The sequence below is a fragment of the Podarcis erhardii genome (assembly GCF_964252035.2).
Source record: "Podarcis erhardii genome assembly, chromosome: 1".
Classification (NCBI taxonomy): Eukaryota; Metazoa; Chordata; class Lepidosauria; order Squamata; family Lacertidae; genus Podarcis; species Podarcis erhardii.
The window spans coordinates 22,944,774-22,962,792 of NC_138497.1; the positions used below are offsets into that span (position 1 = coordinate 22,944,774).

Here is an 18,019-nt window from a genome sequence, read left to right on the forward strand (position 1 = left end):
CCCCCTCACCGCCCTACAAACCCATTTTTAGTCATGAACTTTAGCTCAGAGAGTTAGGAAGCCGGGCCTGCGCTCTCGCGCCTCACCGCCGGCTTCGTACCTGGCTGGCCTCTGAGGGACGCAGTTTCCTCAGCCCCGCAGGTACATCTGGAGGGGAGGCGGTGGCAAAGAGGGCCGTGAACTCGGCGAAGCATTTCATGCGGCAGTACAGTGGTGTCCATCTGCAAATTCCTGAGGCATGTGTATTTGTGTTTGGAGTGAGTAACTGGAACCAGATGGAGTCTGGAAACCTTCGCGCTGTTTACATAGGACGTGCGAGAATGGGGGCCCCAGAAGCCAGGGAGAGGCGCAACTTTCTGACAACGCTGCAGTAATAGGTCCTTCTGGGCTTGCTACTCCATGAATTAGTGCCCCTAATATATATATTTGTTGCCAGTTAAAAATCACAGAGCACAACTGCTCTCTACCTGTGGTAGGGTACATGGCTTATGCATGGCCAGGGGGAAAAAAGAGGGCAAGTAGGAGAGCTCAGTTGGTGGAGCATGAGGCTCTTAATCTCAAGGTTTGTGCAAAAATCCTGCATTTCAGGGGGTTGGACTAGATGATCCACATGGTCCCTTCCAACTCTACAATTCTATGAGTCCATGATAGATTTGCAGAATGCTTACATATGCTAATTTACACATATAGATTAAATAGTGGCAATGCTTTGAAATCCTTTAGACATCAGAGAAGACTGTGGCCAGGTCTTTTCTACTCTCCCTGTGTTATCTGCGGGTGGGGAACTTGAAGGCCACTGAATATCTCTCTCTCCTGAGGGTTCTTTATCTTTAAACTAGAATGTAAATAGCTCTTCAAAAAGCCTGGGGTCACGTGACTATTAATATTATTGCGAACCAAACACATTTCAACCCCAAAAGGGTCTTCTTCAGTTGTAAATATCCCACTTGGCTTTTATCGCAATAGGCTGGTCATACCAGCTGAGATTCTGGTACAATTATATCCTGGCATGCTTCAAATGATGACACTTTGAACATTTGATTGATTGTGAAGAGAATAAAGTTGTATATTTCCATTTATACATATTGCATATTAATTTGCAGATTTATGCACTCACACCAAATTTTGCATTTTAGTTCATCATCTGAGATTGAGTTTTGTATTGCTTTACTTTTCATATCCTTGGTAGGAAGCTAGGCAATAATTATGCAGCTGAAACAAAGACGAAATAGTAACTATTCTAACCCAGATATAATTAAGGCCATTATTATTATTATTATTATATCACATTAGCCAAACAGAAACCTGTAGCAGCATCACATTAAGATCGCCATAGGTTGCTTCCCCAATGCTATTGACCTCCCTCCCTCAACCTACCAACCAACCAGCCATTTATGATTTCTCAATCCAGCTGTGTCAAGCCTTCTGCTATTTCAACTTCGGCATCAACATTCAGTTATGGTTTAAAAACAGCCTTCCTCAACCTAGCACCCTTTAGACATTGTTGGACTACAATGCCCATCATCCCTCACCACTGGCCACCTTGGCTGAGGTTAATGTTAATGGGAGTCCAACAATACCTGGAGGGCGCCTGGTTGATGTAGGCTCCCCCCCCCCCAGACCACCTTTACTTTCTATTATCTGAAGTCCTTCACATTCAGCAGGACATGGAGCTGGATCTTGGTGCAATGGACTGCCTCAGCAATTGTAGTTGTTAGCTAGTGTGTGTGTGTGCATATGCCTGACTTCTGCTACTCTTACCTGACACACTGCATACAGTGGCTATTGGCAAAACCTATTTGGTGTTTTGCAACTTTCTGACTAGTTGCAGGACCTTAGCCAGACCTAGCAGAGTACACGCAGAATCCACGGAAGCAATTGGCCACTTGGCTGCAGACAGGATAGACGAAGCAGGAACCAGGAACTTGTACTTAGGTGTTTATTATATACAGTGGACTATTTACAGGAACAGAACACGGATCTTTTGCTAGCTCTCTCTGATATGACTCACAACTCCTACACTGATACATAGAACTCTGAACTCCGAACTTACGCATTCCAGTTAGTAGGCCATTAATTATCACTCCCTTGAGAGAGCTTGACCAATCAGGGAGCGGTCTCCATGTCTCTGTTATCACCAGGCAGACTTACTCCTTCAGATTGCCTTCTGGCTGTTTGCCAAACCTTAACTGACTCTGTGTGAGTAGCTGCATGTACACAGTTTCCCAACAGTGGTACCTCGGGTTAAGAACTTAATTCTTTCCGGAGGTCCGTTCTTAACCTGAAACTGTTCTTAACCTGAGGTACCACTTTAGCTAATGGGGCCTCCCACTGCCGCCGCACAATTTCTGTTCTCATCCTGAAGCAAAGTTCTTAACCCAAGGTACTATTTCTTGGGTTAGTGGAGTCTGTAACCTGGAGCATCTGTAACCCAAGGTACCACTGTGCAGGTAACTCACAACCAAGGGGAAAAGAAGATGCAAAAATGGCATGCACTGGGGGTGGGGTGGGGGGAGAAAATGGCAGGAAAATGGCACATATGGGGGGAAAGGGGGTAGGAGAGCAGGAAAAAATGGCCAGCAGTCTTCATTAGAGTGCAGTGATGGCTTTGTTGAGCTCATCGAGGAAGAAATGGAATCGCCAATTGAGGACCAACAGTTACTGACTGCTGAAGAGCTGGAGGAAATGGCTGGATCAAACTCAGAATGGGAACATGGGGGTGAGGATGGCGAGCATGAACCAGCAAGCTGGAACCTGCAGAAATTTTCTCAACTCTTCCAAGTCATAAAAGCACACAAATGATCTGATTGCAGAGTTTGACCCCTCAATGGAATGCTGCCTCAAGATCATCCATGGGATTACAGACAGTCCGAGCCCAGTGCTTACCGTGTTTTCTAGGGAAAAAAAGGTGCAGGAACTCCCACTTTTTTTGACAGGCAACTCTAAGTTGTTGTGCTTTTTTTAGGGGGGAGCCAAAGTTATTCAGCCTTTTTTTAGGGAGAAAGCAACACTTTTTGGGGGGGGGGAAACGGTTCTCCACCGCTGGCATCTCTGTGGCCACATTGCAATGTCACCTGACTTGCCTCCAACGCGTTGCCCTTGCATTTTTACACACACTTTCCCCTAACACACACATTTTTCCAGTTACAGATAGGTAGCCGTGTTGGTCTGCCATGGTCAAAACAAAATAAAAAAATTCCTTCCAGTAGCACCTTAAAGACCAACTGAGTTAGTTCTAGGTATGAGCTTTCGTGTGCATGCACACTTCTTCAGATACACTGAAACAGAAGTCACCGGACCTTTCTATATAGTGAGAAGGTGGGGAGGGGTATTACTCAGAAGGTGGGGAGGGGTATTACTCAGAAGGGTGGTGGGAATGGGTGATTGCAACTTATCACCAAACTTAAAACTATGGAGAGACCTGGTTTGAATAAAGACATTGGATTCTTATCTCATTATACATGACAAAGCCATTTTTCACCTTCTCACCCCTTGCTTTTTCCTGTTAGACCTATTGCAGTCGTTAAGAGTCGTCAACAGGCTCATCGCAGCTATCTGCCAATCACCCATTCCCACCACCCTTCTGAGTAATACCCCTCCCCACCTTCTCACTATATAGAAAGGTCCGGTGACTTCTGTTTCAGTGTATCTGAAGAAGTGTGCATGCACACGAAAGCTCATACCTAGAACTAACTCAGTTGGTCTTTAAGGTGCTACTGGAAGGAATTTTTTTATTACACACATTTTTGTATATGTTATTTGACTGGCAAAGGGCATCACAAAATTTGAAGAAGTGTGAATTTCAAAGGATATCTGGGTTTCAGTTTGTGTATGGTTTGGGGAAGTGGAAATTGGGTATGCTTGATTTAAAATGTGGACTGAGCCAAATTTCTCCCACCTCCGCAGCCTGAGTATGAGACACTGAACAGCACACACACAAAAACAGAATTTGAATTCTGTGGCAAGAAAAGCCCTGTCCTGCTCTGAATACACGAGGGCCTGGATGTAAAGAACTAATGTAGGTGTCTTCAAGAGCATTAAGGGGACAGCCAGGAGGCAACTGTAGCGGATCCAACCGCTTATCACCAATTAATAATGCGGCAGACTCACCCCGCTAACTGCCCCCTATTCAATATACAGTGGTACCTCGGGTTAAGAACTTAATTCGTTCTGGAGGTCTGTTCTTAACCTGAAACTGTTCTTAACCTGAAGCACCACTTTAGCTAATCGGGCCTCCTGTTGCCGCTGCACCGCCGCTGCACGATTTCTGTTCTCATCCTGAAGCAAAGTTCTTAACCCAAGGTAATATTTCTGGGTTAGTGGAGTCTGTAACCTGAAGCGTATGTAACCCGAGGTACCACTGTAGTGCACACACCTCAATGTGCACCAGTGAACATGAGGTTTTACAAATTTACCATGGGATGTCTAGTGGGGGACTTGTGTGAGAGAAAACTTAAATGATTATAGTCTCAGGCAGAAAATGTTCAAACAAACAGGAAAAGCTTATTAAGCAAAAAAGGGGGGATTATGAAACAAAGTGGGTCAGGAAATGCGGTCTTTCAGGTAGAAGTTAACTTATTTACTTTAACTAACTATAAGATGACTCAGGCTTAAACACAGTGTTACAGTCACAGCTTCTCTTTACCTCTCTTTACTCAAAATCAGTTGTTATACTTCAGTTTCTGTTACTTAGTTAAATACAGTTAAATACTTTTAAGACCATACAGTTTCCTTCACCGATTAATAGCTTGGTTCACGAGTGAGGGGCACTTTCCCTCAGTTACACACTCTTTAAGCAATCCCACATCTGAGTTTTTCCAAATGGTATAACAGACCCAGGGCATCACCTCACCCCTTGTTACTGATTCAGGAGTCTTCTGTACATAGAAGAACTCTCCCCTCCTGGCTATACTGAGACCCAGGTAGCCTGTAAACCCACAGGTTCAACCTCTCCCAATTCAGTCACAATCCTCCTAGAACACTCCTGTCTGTATACCTTTCCCAGAGGTAAAAGGTAAAGGACCCCTGGATGGTTAAGTCCAGTTAACGGTGACTATGGGGTGTGGCGCTCATCTTGCTTCAGGCCAAGGGAACCAGCATTTGTCCACAGATAGCTTTCCAGGTCATGTGGCCAGCATGGCTCAACCGCTTCTGGTGTATGCAATGCCAGAGTGCATGGAAATGCCATTTACCTTCCTGCCGCAGCAGTACCTATTTATCTACTTGCACTGGTGTGCTTTCCAACTGCTAGGTTGGCAGAAGCTAGGACAGAGCAACGGGAGTTCACCACCTTTGATCGGATTCAAACCACCGACCTTCTGATCGGCAAGCCCAAGAGGCTCAGTAGTTTAGACCACAGCGCCACCTGCACCCTACCTTTCCAAGGCCCTCAACACTGTCCCCCTATCCAAGCTTCGGCAGTGGCGTAGCGTGGGGGGTGCAGGGGGGGCCGGCCGCACTGGGCGCAACATCTGGGGGTTAGGGTTAGTGGGCGCAAATCCACGGGTTAGGGGGCGCAAATCCATGGGTTAGGGGGCGCAAATTACTTGCCTTGCCCCGGGTGCTGACAACCCACGCTACGCCACTGAGCTTCGGGGCTCTGTCCTCTTGCTATGGATAGTTTCCTCAGTGTGGATATTTAACAACTCAGAACCAGTTCTCCCTCAGTCAAATCCCATCCTACTCCCCATCTCTCCCCTTAAATCAAGCCCTAACTCCCTCAAATGCTGCTTCTTTTGTTCTCCCCCCTGAAATGTTGTTCCTCCCCCTTCTGTGGCTGACTTGGTTAACAATCAGAGAGAGGCTCCAGCACTCTGGTGGCATTTCAGGGGGACTGCATCACCAGACTCTGGCCTGGTTCTGTTTTCCCTCTCAGCAACATCCAGGAGGGCAGCTGAAGCTTAATGGCACAGCCAGCTCTTCTCTCCCACTTTCAGAAGGGGTTTGGACATATGACATGAATGGCAGGGGCTGCTGTTCAAGAAGTGCAACCACAAAGTCCCTTTGTATGCATGTAACTAGTTGCGTGCAAGTTTGGATCACAACCAAGGCAGATTTGCATAGATTTGCTTGCCTTGCACACTTCCAACTGATTCCACCAGGCTTCAGAAGAGTGGCTGCACCTCATCTATTGCTAATAATAATAATAAAAAAACACTAGCAAGAGTTTTATCCAGTTTCTCTTGCCTCTCGCAATTTAACAAGCCGCCTGTCAGTTTCCTCAATTTTTCTCTGTAATCATGAGGTCTAAAATGGTGTATGTGCATGTATGCATGCATGCAGGTGAGCTGGGTTTAATATGCGTCGCCTGGTGAATGTGTACAACACACAAGCAATTTGTACATTCATCAGACTTTGAACGAACTGACAGCATGCACTCTTTGGCACCTGGCAAAGGATTTTTGTTTTTGTTTTTATCTCCCCTCCCCCTGGCTTTAAATACCATCTGTATTGTTTCTAATTCTGTGGGTCTATTGGCTTTTATTTTCTAATTTGATGTGATTTTTTCAGGGCTACTTTTTATTGCTTCAATTGTTTTAAGATTATCCGTAAACTAGCTTGAGAAGTAGAGAAAATGAGTTAATTCTTCACTTGCACAGTGCAATGGTGGGCATTTTTTTTACCCACCATGCATAGCATATCTATTTTTTTAAAAAAAACATTTTTGCACGATCTCTTTCCAAATGACGAGTTTCAGTAACGTTCATGAACTTTAACAAGTGCCAAAGGGAAAAGATAGGACAAGATTGGCTTTTACTAAAGTGCCCTCAACTGATGTGCGGATTGCGTAATCGTAATACTTCCCCACCCCCTCTGTCTGTGAGCTGCTATATATCATCTGCAGGCTGCATAAGGACGCTGGATGAGCTGTTGTGGGCTCCTGTACTGTTAATCTGCAGATTACAAGCCCGTTATAGCACAAACCCGCATTACATAACTGGCCAGTGAAGCCTGCTGAGTCAAACTGTTGGCTGAGTGATTTTGCACATTGGAATGGGGCTGTCTCACAATACAGAGCCTTTAATGATCAGTGTACACACAAATACTAACCTTTCCCCAAGCAGAAATAAAAGGCAGGATCTCTCACTCCCCCCCTCCCTTCTCTGACACACACACACCTGTGTGAAGAATGTCCTGAATTTATATTTTGCTCAGCTGACCTAGTGGCTTATTATGTCATACAGTCAGTGGCGTAGCGTGGGGGGTGCAGGGGGGGCCGGCCGCACCGGCCGCAACATCTGGGGGTTAGGGTTAGGGGGCGCAAATCCACGGGTTAAGGGGCACAAATCCATGGGTTAGGGGGCGCAAATTACTTGCCTTGCCCCGGGTGCTGACAACCCATGCTACGCCACTGCATACAGTCCAGCCTGTTTAAGAATCTATGGACCATCTCTCCAGATCCCTTGCATTTCTGTTGGGGCTCCTTTCAGCTCCAGCATCAACAGATAAGGCGGTTTTGTCACTTCTCAGCCCTGCATGTCAAAGTTGTGCTTTCCCAAGAAGTTTGGTGGCACAGGGTAGGGGGTGGTAGTCACCTCTTCCTCTGCTCCCAGTCTGATCTCCCTCACTCTGATCTCATGTGATGACGAGCATCTTTATTTCAGCATGTGGTGAGCAATTAAACAAAAGTAACAACAGTTTGCTTTCTTCTTACTGAAATGCCCAGTTCTTGCATCTAAATGCAACAAGCTGGGTGTCAGAGGGTGTTGTGATGGCACAAGAGTGCCACACTGGGAACATCAGCCCTAGATTGTAATGGGGAGTGGGGCACAGCTCAGTGGGAGAACATGTGCTCTGAATGCAGAAGGTCTATGGTTCAATCGCAACACCTCCAGCTAAAAGGGTGAGGTGGCAAGTAGCAGGAAAGGCTGCTGCCAATTTCTTGTTCTTCATGTTGAAAACAGCTTTGCATATAGGAATATTTTCCATGTAACCCTTTAACAGTCTTGCAGCTGTCTTCAAAATTATTTCCAGCTTTTGTAGGAATCCGTGAAACACAATTTAGAGCACATATAAGGAACAAGTTACAACTTGAATGCAGCCCTAAATAGGAGAGTGTTCATTCCTGATGCCTGGACACACTTTTCCTGGGGAAAACATCATTGCCACTCTCTTGTTATCCTTATATATTTTATTGACAGTGTACATGTGTTGTTATACATATATATATAGTGCCTTACAATACTGACTGCTAGGTTTATTTTAAATATAAATCTTCATTTCATATTAACTATTGTTTCCCCCTCCTTTTCACGATAAAAATAATCAAAGGTCATGCCAATATTATGTAACAAATTATCACGTTTGGAATTTTCTTTATAATGACATACAGATCTGTACAAAGAACCCCCATATCACAAAAGCATTCACAGTGCATAAGGTCACAGTCATTGAAAAAATAAATAACATGATAAATAGATTCTGTGTAATTTACAGTTTACAAAGTTGTCACTTTCCATTCTCTGAGCAGCACTATAAAAGCATCTCATTTTTTTTTTTCAGACGAGGTACCACCACACCCCATTGTGGGGTGCACACTGCACACACCTGTTGCACATGGAACGGGGAAAAAACACCTACATGGATCAGCAGTTAGTTCTGTGCTCGGAAATGTCCCTGAATCATCTCACTCAGCAAAGGGAGAGCTTTGCTGAAGAGTTTTAGCCACTTGGAACAAAACTGCTGCTTTCTGAAGAACTATATACGCTTTTGCTTTTTGCTTTAAAAAAAGGGGAAAAACACATACAGTTGATGAATATAAAGGCCATAATCTTGTAGCAATGAAAAATGAGTGTGACAGGGCCGGCCCACCCATGAGGCAAGGTGAGATGACCGCCTCAGGTGGCAGGATCCACAGGGGCAGCAGATCCCAATGTAGATTTTTATTCTCCCCTTGTTCCTGATGCAGATCCTTGCTCACCCCTTCTTCCCTGCCAGGGAGTGGAACCCATTTTGTGGTTTGCCTCAGGCGCCAAAATGTCTTGGGCCGGCGCTGGAGTGTGATGTGTATTCAGTCATACGCAGAGTAGGGCCACTGAAACCACTGAATTTACTCAAAGTATGCTTAATATTGGATATCATCCAAAGACTGGTGATGGGCATAGTCTCATTTGAAGACCTTGCCTGTTTGGCCATGTCAGCTTCTGATGCTTTCAGATTTCACCACAATTCAAGGTTACTTAATATCAGAAGCTATCCAGCTTTCAAGCATCTTGAGTTGACAGACCTTAGGAGTTCTACATTCTTTCTGTGGGCGTAAGAACAAACAAGCCAACAGACAGACAGACAGACAGAAACAACATGCTAGCAATTTTCATTAAGGAGTTAGGAAAATGACAGTAGCTCTCGGTTACAATCAATTTTCTTTCAGAAAGTGCTTTGAATTTCAGGACAGCAGCATGGAGAACATGCGAAGTACAAAAATAAAATAAATGGTAGTGCACATAAAAGTGTCCTTTGCAAGACCAATGACCCAGAGGCCTTGCCAAATTTGGTGGTGAATCAGGTTCTACTCATTAGGGGAGTGGTTTTCTGACAGTGCTCCAAGAAACCATGGGCTCCTTTGGAATATTATCAGGGAAGATCAAAAACGGCAGCTATGTTTTCCTGAAAGGGTTTGTCCATCACATCCACCTTCTTGCCCTTTAATGTGCATCTGCACGGGAGTCTTGGATGTTGCACTTCATTCAGTCACAACACAGCAATATCTACACATCAAAACACTCCCCTACTACCAGAACGCTTTGCAATGCACTGGACTTTGTTGTGTGTGTTTTTTTTTTAACCAGAAAAGTTAATGCAGAAAGGATTCCCTGATAGTATTGTGTTTGAAAACCACTGCTTTGTATCTGCAGAAGAAACCATGGATGTGACAGAATCTAAACCAGTCTTTTTCCAACCTGGTGCCCCTCAGATATTGGAGTTGTGATGATGGGAGTTGTGGTCCAAAAGTGTGAGGAGGGTTCTAGGTTGAGAAAGCCTGATATAAACACTAAAGACTGATCTAATCAGCCCTTTTAGGAAAGGTTTTGACATGGTCCTCTATTTGCAGGGCAATGGTTTTCTAGTTCATTAGACAGTGGTTGCTTGCTCTCTTCAAGTAAATGGCACAAATAGCAATGCTGCAAACTACTGGTATAGGATAACAGAAGAGCAGATTTCTAAACCCTACCAAACACTAGTTTGCCCTAACTGAAAAGGGGAATCATGCAGCTTGGGATGGTTTGAATACCAAGGAGCAAAGGGGCCTTCTACTATACAATTTTGAACTTTTAAGGTGCTGCAATTTTAATGGCAAAAATCTTTGGTTTCACACGGGTACAAACGTTATTCATAATTTGCTTTAAAATTACATTGGAGTTTTAATTTCCTGCATTAACTCCAGCGCTTAGGCAATGTTAACAATGACCTAAACAAAAGTTCTGTTGGAACAACCTAATCTTTAACATTTAAATCATAAGAAAGAGCCTTTAGATGGAAAAGGACAGAAGGTCGTGGAAACTGAAAGAGAGAGAGCTGGAGCGCCAATTTCTACATTCACAACAGTATTTGGTGAGGTGAATGCAACTTTCTATACACTTTTCAGTATAAAAACGACCTAAGGTAAATAATTATAATTTGGAACCCTTTCCTGTGTCTTTATGTTTTAAAATTGACCAAACAACAACAAAAATCCACTGTTGAAAAACTAGCTACTTATTTTGTTGTATCTGCAGTGGATGTAATAAATCATATAAAAAGAAAATAAACTTGGCACAATGATGATTAAGAGTGAGCGACATGAAGGATAAAATGCTGATCCAAAGGGAAGACTCAGGTAGGCAGTCTTCCAGGCTGACTTGCAACCCAACATCAGAGTTTGGATCATCACAAAGTCATAAAAATAAGCACAAAACTAGCTCTTGCATACAATTAAAAAAGAAAAAGAAAAAACCACCCAAACAACCCAGAACCACAAAACCAAACCCTGGTCCTGCAGCATTTATTCAGTTAGTAGTGCTCCCTCTTAGTAAGGTTTGAAGTGCAGATCAGGGACATTGCAAAAAACGGAAACCCAACAGCCATACTACATTCTACTCTGCCGTGCTCTTTTGAGAGAGCTGCAGAAAGCTGGAAACGCAATAGTTTTTGAAAGAGAATTGAAAGTGGTTTGAGAGAGAGCACTGCTTTACCTCCCCTTATTGCACACACAAATTTCTTGTGTCCCACTTTCGTTGCTGGTCAATGTATGGTGTATGATTTTTGGAGGAGTTAGCTGCCTTGAGGTTAGTATGAAAGGCGGGATATATAAACCCCCAAATAAATAAATAAGCAAGTTTTGCACGACTTTTAAAGAACAAAAAACAAACCCCAAATGAGGCAAAACCTGCTTACTGGGTGCAGAAGTCAGAAGACACACTGCAAGCTATGATCCCTCTTTTAAACCACTTTCAAGTCTCCAAGAAAGGTACAGTACAGTAAGGAACTGCTTTGCATCCAGTTTTCTCGGTGGTTTATCAAGCATTTAGCTGTCAAAGTTCTTTTAGAGGAACTCAGTCCTATAAGCATCTCACACCCCAGTGAATGTAGCAGCAGTTTCATATTTAACCAACTGTAATCCTAAACGTGCTTATTGGGCTAGGAAGTCAGCTCTATTGAAGATAATGGGACTTGCTTCTGAGTAAACACGCATGGAATATTTAGTATGACTCACAGACCTGCACAGGACTCATTTTTCATTTAAGACAGAGTAAAAACAGGGTAAGATGGATCAGTTCAGAAGTGGAGAAAGAGCAGTATATAGTCTGATATAGAAAGGCTATATAAATTGTGACAAAAGCAAGTCACAGGCTGCTATCCTAAGTATGCTGGCATGGATTTTGAGCTGAAGTTCTAAGCCCACTTACCAGGGATTAAACCCCACCGAAGTTACTTTAGAATAAAGCATGCATAGGGTTGTGTTGTAAATCTCAATTCAATTTATAGGATTTACTACTAAATAAAGAGTTTAGGATCATACTGTTAGCTTCCTAAGTAGGTCTCAAACCACAACATTTAACTAAACATTCAAGTACTTGCATATCAAAAAGGTTGGCCCATGAAAAGAGACTTTTTGGGGTGAGTGGGAACCAATATGTTATCAAAACCACCTCCTTTCTCAACTTATTTGCTGCTTGAGGGCAACTGCTAGTTTCTGCAGTCTGCTTCTCTGTTGTCTTTTATATTGTTTTATTTAGTCTCCATCTACTTGGAAGTATGACCTGGCCAGCTAAGGGCTGCACTGCATGATGCCACAAAGCCAATCAAATGTGGTGACATTATGATGTCAGAAAGCCAATTCAGAGTGAGGGCAACACTTCCCTTCCTAAGAATATGCAAGCCCCTTTCCGCCCCCTTCCTGTTCATAACTCCCCCTCCAAAATAAATAAATAAAGCTGGAAGGGCTGTGTGCTTTGACAAACTGTGAAACAAAACCTTTGACTCATCACACTCAAAGCTACAGTCATGTCCCTAGATTCTAGAACATGAAGCCTAAAAATGCCTTTTGAATGCTGCACAGATACAACGCTGCACTGAGAAACTGTACAGTACCAGTACAACTTCCTGGGACTGCTCACAAAGTGTCAGGGATTGTGGGAGTGTGCTGGGGTAGCAATTGTGCAAATCATCATATACATTTGCTAGTTCAGTGGCTCATAGTGTATAAGACACCTGTGTACTGCTGGTTTGTGAATAATAATAATAAAATTTTATTTGTACCCTGCCCTCCCTGGCTGGAGCCGGGCTCAGGGCAGCTAACATAATAAAACTATCACAGTATCAGCTTTTGGGGAATTCAGTGCTTTATGGCAAAATTCATCCATCTTGCACTCTCTCTCTCTCTTAAATATTTTCATGTTTAATCTATTGGTCACTTTGGTATCAGAGTAGAGAGCCTTTTCTTTCATCCATTTCAGGAGCCGTGCAATACATTTCATACTGTCAATCTAAAACTTACTCAGCTTCCCCCAATAAACACAGCTTAAATGCATCATTACTGGAATTCCAGTAATGTTTGGAATTCCCCCTGCCCTGCACCCCAAAATACATTAGTAGTTGTATTCTCTCTTCAGACCACACGAGTGAATCTGTTTCAGGAGCAAACACAAGGCACAAGTTTGAGACCAACTTAAGAGATTCTTCCCCCCCTCCCCCTCCCCCCAGAAAGAATGTAAGAAATCTTGGGAGATAGGAGACTCACTTTGTTTGCATGGCTTTAATTCTATGGGCTTTGCATATGGATTAACTACATTATGGGACTCTTCAACATAAATAACCATTGCCATCCTATATGCATTTTTGTCAGATCATGTATTCGTGTGTGTGTACATAATGCAGTATAATCAAATACCACATAGAATAAACCTTTTATCAGGGTGAGAGTATAAGGATCATTCTGTTGAAAAATAACCAGCAATAAAAATAACAAACTGAACAAAATTCAGGATCTGGGGGTTGTGGGGTTTTGGAATCCAAACCCGGACTCCTTTAAAGTGCAGGCAATTTCCAGTCTGCCATGAAATGAGACCTGTGGCTGGAGTTTTTGTCTCTTGGGCCCACAAGCAAAAGGGAAGGATATTATTAGGCATATATAGACCATTCCTTTTCTGGGGTGATGAGGGAACAGCACAAGAACACAGTGCCTCTTCCTGAATCATTTGTCTTTACTTCTGGGTCTTACCTTAGATTATGGCATTCCTAGAATAGGAAGAAAGTGCTTTTAGCATGTACTCTGGCTTATATATTATACAGATGTTCCCTCTATGCCATAACTCAAAGACACCTGAATGCTTCAAGGTTGTCCTATAGAGATCAGGCCTACCTAACATATAAGCAAACCTTCCTTATCCTATTGGTATCCTTTGGACGGGCTAATCCAATCAGAGACTTAAAAGCCTCATCCGATAAGCGCCCACAGTTAGGCAGCAGCATGTGCATACTGTCAGCTTGCGGGGACATCTTGTTCCCTTGCTCTAGCACAAGAGCACCATCCTAGTGGCAATCTTTGCAGAATCAGTGATGCTCTTCCACTTATTCTTTGCCATGGTCTCACTGGGCTGGGGCACAAGGGCAGAGGACGGCAAGAAGCCACCTTAAGCAGCATGTAAAGGGCTGTTCATTGGCTCTATAGCAGGGTTTCCCCAAATTTGGTGGGTCTCCAGCTGTTTTTGGACTACAACTCCCATCATCCCTAGCTAGCAGGACCAGCGGCCAGGGATGATGGGAACTGTAGTCCAAAAACAGCTGGAGACCCAAGTTTGGGAAACCCTGCTCTAGAGGCAGAAAAGGACACACAAGCATTTGCCTGTACCCACGTCCCCCAGGTATATGGGGCAGAGTATGGCATCTCTCTACACACACACCCTCATGTGCCAAGTGTAGGGTACAGGTTGTTTCAACTTTTCTGATGCAGTAGGGGCAGCTGAAGCTGATTCTTAGGATTCGCTTGCCAGCTTAGGTCAATACTGATATTAATCATGAAAGACAAAAGATTAAGCAGTACGTTTCTCCCTTTGCATAAAACTAAGGTTCAAAAGGAGCACCAATTAAAAATGAAGTGATCTGTTTGAAAATAATAATTCCTATTTACAGCACACTTCCCAGTACAGTATAATGAATTTCCTGTGCACATATTTGCATTGAAAGGGATCAGCAGTTCTGTGCAATTTGAGTGATTCATGCGTGCATGAGACGGCCTACAGCAGACTTTTCCACAAGCGGCTCTAGCAGGGCCTTTAAGCTTCTTCCTGCTGCTTGTATGGATGTGGGCTGATTCAGACATGCATGCACGTAATCTAATAACTGAACACTTGGATGCTGAGCCAGCTCACACATTTTTAGGGGACCAGCTGAAAATCACCTGTGAATGCATGGAAACACATTTAGGATACTACACAAGCTACATGTATGCAAATATGTTTTCTATCATACGCTCAGCAGAGGGCCAGGACTCTGCTGAGTGTACAACACTTTGGCAAACCCAGGCTTGCCTCTATGTAATGTGTGAAACAGCCCTGTGAGATTCAATTGCCTTGAGAAATCTTGTGCCTAAGGAGAAGCATTATGGAAGTTCTATCCCTGATGGTTCACTCACACCTGATGTACACCAGGTGATGAAACATGCCCACGAGAACTAGCCTGTAAGAGAGGGAAATGGAAGGGGGGAGATTTAAATCTGCATTGCAATCCTGATGCGTTTCAAAATGCTCCCTGTGAGCAGAAAGGCTCTATGTGGAACACACTATTCTACTTTCCCATGGAGTTGTACACTGAAATTTGAGGGCAGGCCTTTAAAGCATAATTTTTTCTTTCCTTCCTTTCCAGAAGTTCCTCTAAGGTCATTGTGAATTGGGCCAGCATGGGCTAAAATGGATGGGTGAAAGGGAAAGAATATCCTATTTAGCAGGAGTGGGGGTTGTTGTGTGGACCTTTACAGTACAAAAAGACTTGAGCTGTGAACAGTGAGAATGATAGACAGCAGGAGGGTTAGTGGCATCACCAAATATCTCTGTGTGATAATTCAAGCAGTTTAAAAGTCCCTTGTGAGAAGTCACCTGCTTGCCTCCTGCCATGGGGTATATAGTATTCTGTCACTGATACAATTAGTGCAGGAATTCTGCCAAATAGCTGAGCATGCAAAAATATATTTAATTTCTTTTTCTTTAATTCACAAAATCTTTTAGCTATCCAATATATTTTATTTAGCAATGTACATTAAAAAATAAAAAAGCTATTTATAAAGATAACTTGTGCTTCTGTAGAAACTGCATTTACCAGCGTAACTTTTCGTTATTTTGGAGTCAAGGAATGGTAATTAAAATATTAAATGTTTTGGGGGCGAATCTTGGTGGGATCAGCGTTTCAGCATTCCATGTAGCCAAGGTGAACCACCCCAGATGTAATCAGGAAGTGCTGTGGCTCAGTAGCAAAGCACCTGTGTTACATGCATAAGGTCTCAGGTTCAAACCCCCTGGCAGCTCTGGGAAGAGCTGGGAGAGATCCCTGTCTGAAATCCTGGAGAGCTGCTGCCAGTCAGTGTATCCCAGGCATAGGCAAACTTGGCCCTCCAGATGTTTTCGGCTACAACTCCCATCATCCCTGATCATTGGTCCTGTTAGCTAGGGATCATGGGAGTTGTAGTCCCAAAACATCTGGAGGGCCGAGTTTGCCTATGCCTGGTGTAGACAACACTGAGCTAGATGGAGCAATGGCTTGACTCAGTGTAAGGCAGCTTCCGACATTCCTATGTATAAGCGGCTTGGGCTTCGTGTTTTGTGCTTCTCCTTAAAGGTCTAAAGTGGGGCCTTTTGCGTTTCCCTTGCACGATCTAGACACAAGCTATAGATGCGTGTACAAGTAGTGCACCTCAACATGCTGGAGATGTGCATCTCCTTGCTTATACAAGAAGAGCAAATACAGGCTGAAAGAGGTATTCTACTCTTGGTCACATCCCCCCCCCCCATGAAAAACAAAAGCCCAACAACCTTACACTTATTTTATTTGTGATCTATGCTGGTGAGAAATGGAAACCAGGTTGTGGTTCTAGGGGGCTATGATTCTTAACTCCACTGCCAAGTCAGTCATGATTTGCAAAACAAACAAACAAACAAACAAACAAACAAACAAACAAACACCTCTTGGATGCAGATTGAGCTAATATAAATTCTCAGAGTGCACTTGGGCCATATTGGCAGCATACATTTAAAGCACTATTGTACTACTTTAAACAGTCATACCTTCCCCCAAAGAATTCTGGGAACTCTTTTTTTAAGGGTGCTGAGAGTTGTTAGAAGCCCTATGTTCCCTTCATAGAGCTACAATTTCCAGGGTACTTTAACAGTTCATCTCACCAGCGGCAGAGGAAGCCTCTTGGGTGCCTGCCTTCTCCCACTCAGCCGCCCTACAGCTGGGGGAGGCAGCGGGTGGACCGTTTGGGCAGAGCGGAGCCTGCGCACGCCCAAGCCACCAAGTCTCTCCCAGGAGCGACGCATGGCTCGAGCACACTGCAGGCCCCTCAGTGAGTGCCGCATGGCATTTTGTCACCCCCCTCAGTAGTGACACCTGCGGCGGCCCGCCCCCACGCTCCCCCTTCCTCCGCCACTGCATCTCACTGCCCAGGGAACTGTGGGAATTGTAACCCTTTGTGAAGAATAGGGGCCTCATCACAACTCTCAAGACTCTGAACAAGCTACAGTTTCCCCCCAAAAAAAAATTGGGAGGGGGAAAGTCATGCTGTTAAAGTGGCATAAGAGTGTTTAAAAGGTATGGTGCAGATGCAGCCTTGGTGAGAGAGAATTTAGTCTGCAAAGTGCTGAGCAGTGGATGGCAGCAAAGCAATCAAGCAGGGAAATAGCTGGGACCCTTGCTTTCCTCCATGAAACTGCCCATGTGCTTGGATTTAAGGGTTCTCAATTGATATCACCCCCCCCCCCCAATGTTTCTAAGTTTTTTCACTGGACTGGGACTGTGGTGCTGCTTGCCACACTCAGCAGATACGGGGCATCAATTAGTCTCTGCATTCTTAGCCGATAATGGTCACAGTGCTAACAAAGCAAGTGCAGGCTGTGCCCAAAAGTGGGTTCAAATGTGCAGGGCATGAATAATAATGTCTACCTGTGCACACCATGCAGTGCACCACAATTATTTCACTGTGTGCTCAGGTCCCAGTTTTTCAAAGCAGGGTAACAGCTCTTTTACCGTGATCCTACTGCCCAGTTTTCCCCAAAAAACCTTTTGCTAAAACACAAGCCTGTTTGGAAAAGAAAGGCTTGAGCATGTGGCAAAGCGATTGCACTGCCATTTCCACTGGGCACTTAAAGAGACGCAGCTGAAATTTCAATCCACCTTCACGATGGTGGAGACGAGCCCCAACAGCAGAACAACAACAAACCAGGGGTTGTGCAACAACTTTTAGAGCAGCTACATCTATTACGAATATGTTAAAGACCTCCAAATCCACAGTGCACCTATGAAGACCTGGAAGGCATTTGGATTAGACAGA

The 18,019-nt window shown here is 44.0% G+C and overlaps 1 long non-coding RNA gene across 1 annotated transcript; it reads left to right on the forward strand.

Annotated features, from left to right (window-relative positions):
- Positions 1-12,868: 12,868 nt before the first annotated feature.
- LOC309328640 lies at positions 12,869-16,651 on the forward strand. The gene is made up of 2 exons (XR_014150836.1): positions 12,869-16,090; positions 16,224-16,651. It is a non-coding gene; the product is annotated as an uncharacterized lncRNA (long non-coding RNA).
- Positions 16,652-18,019: the final 1,368 nt, after the last annotated feature.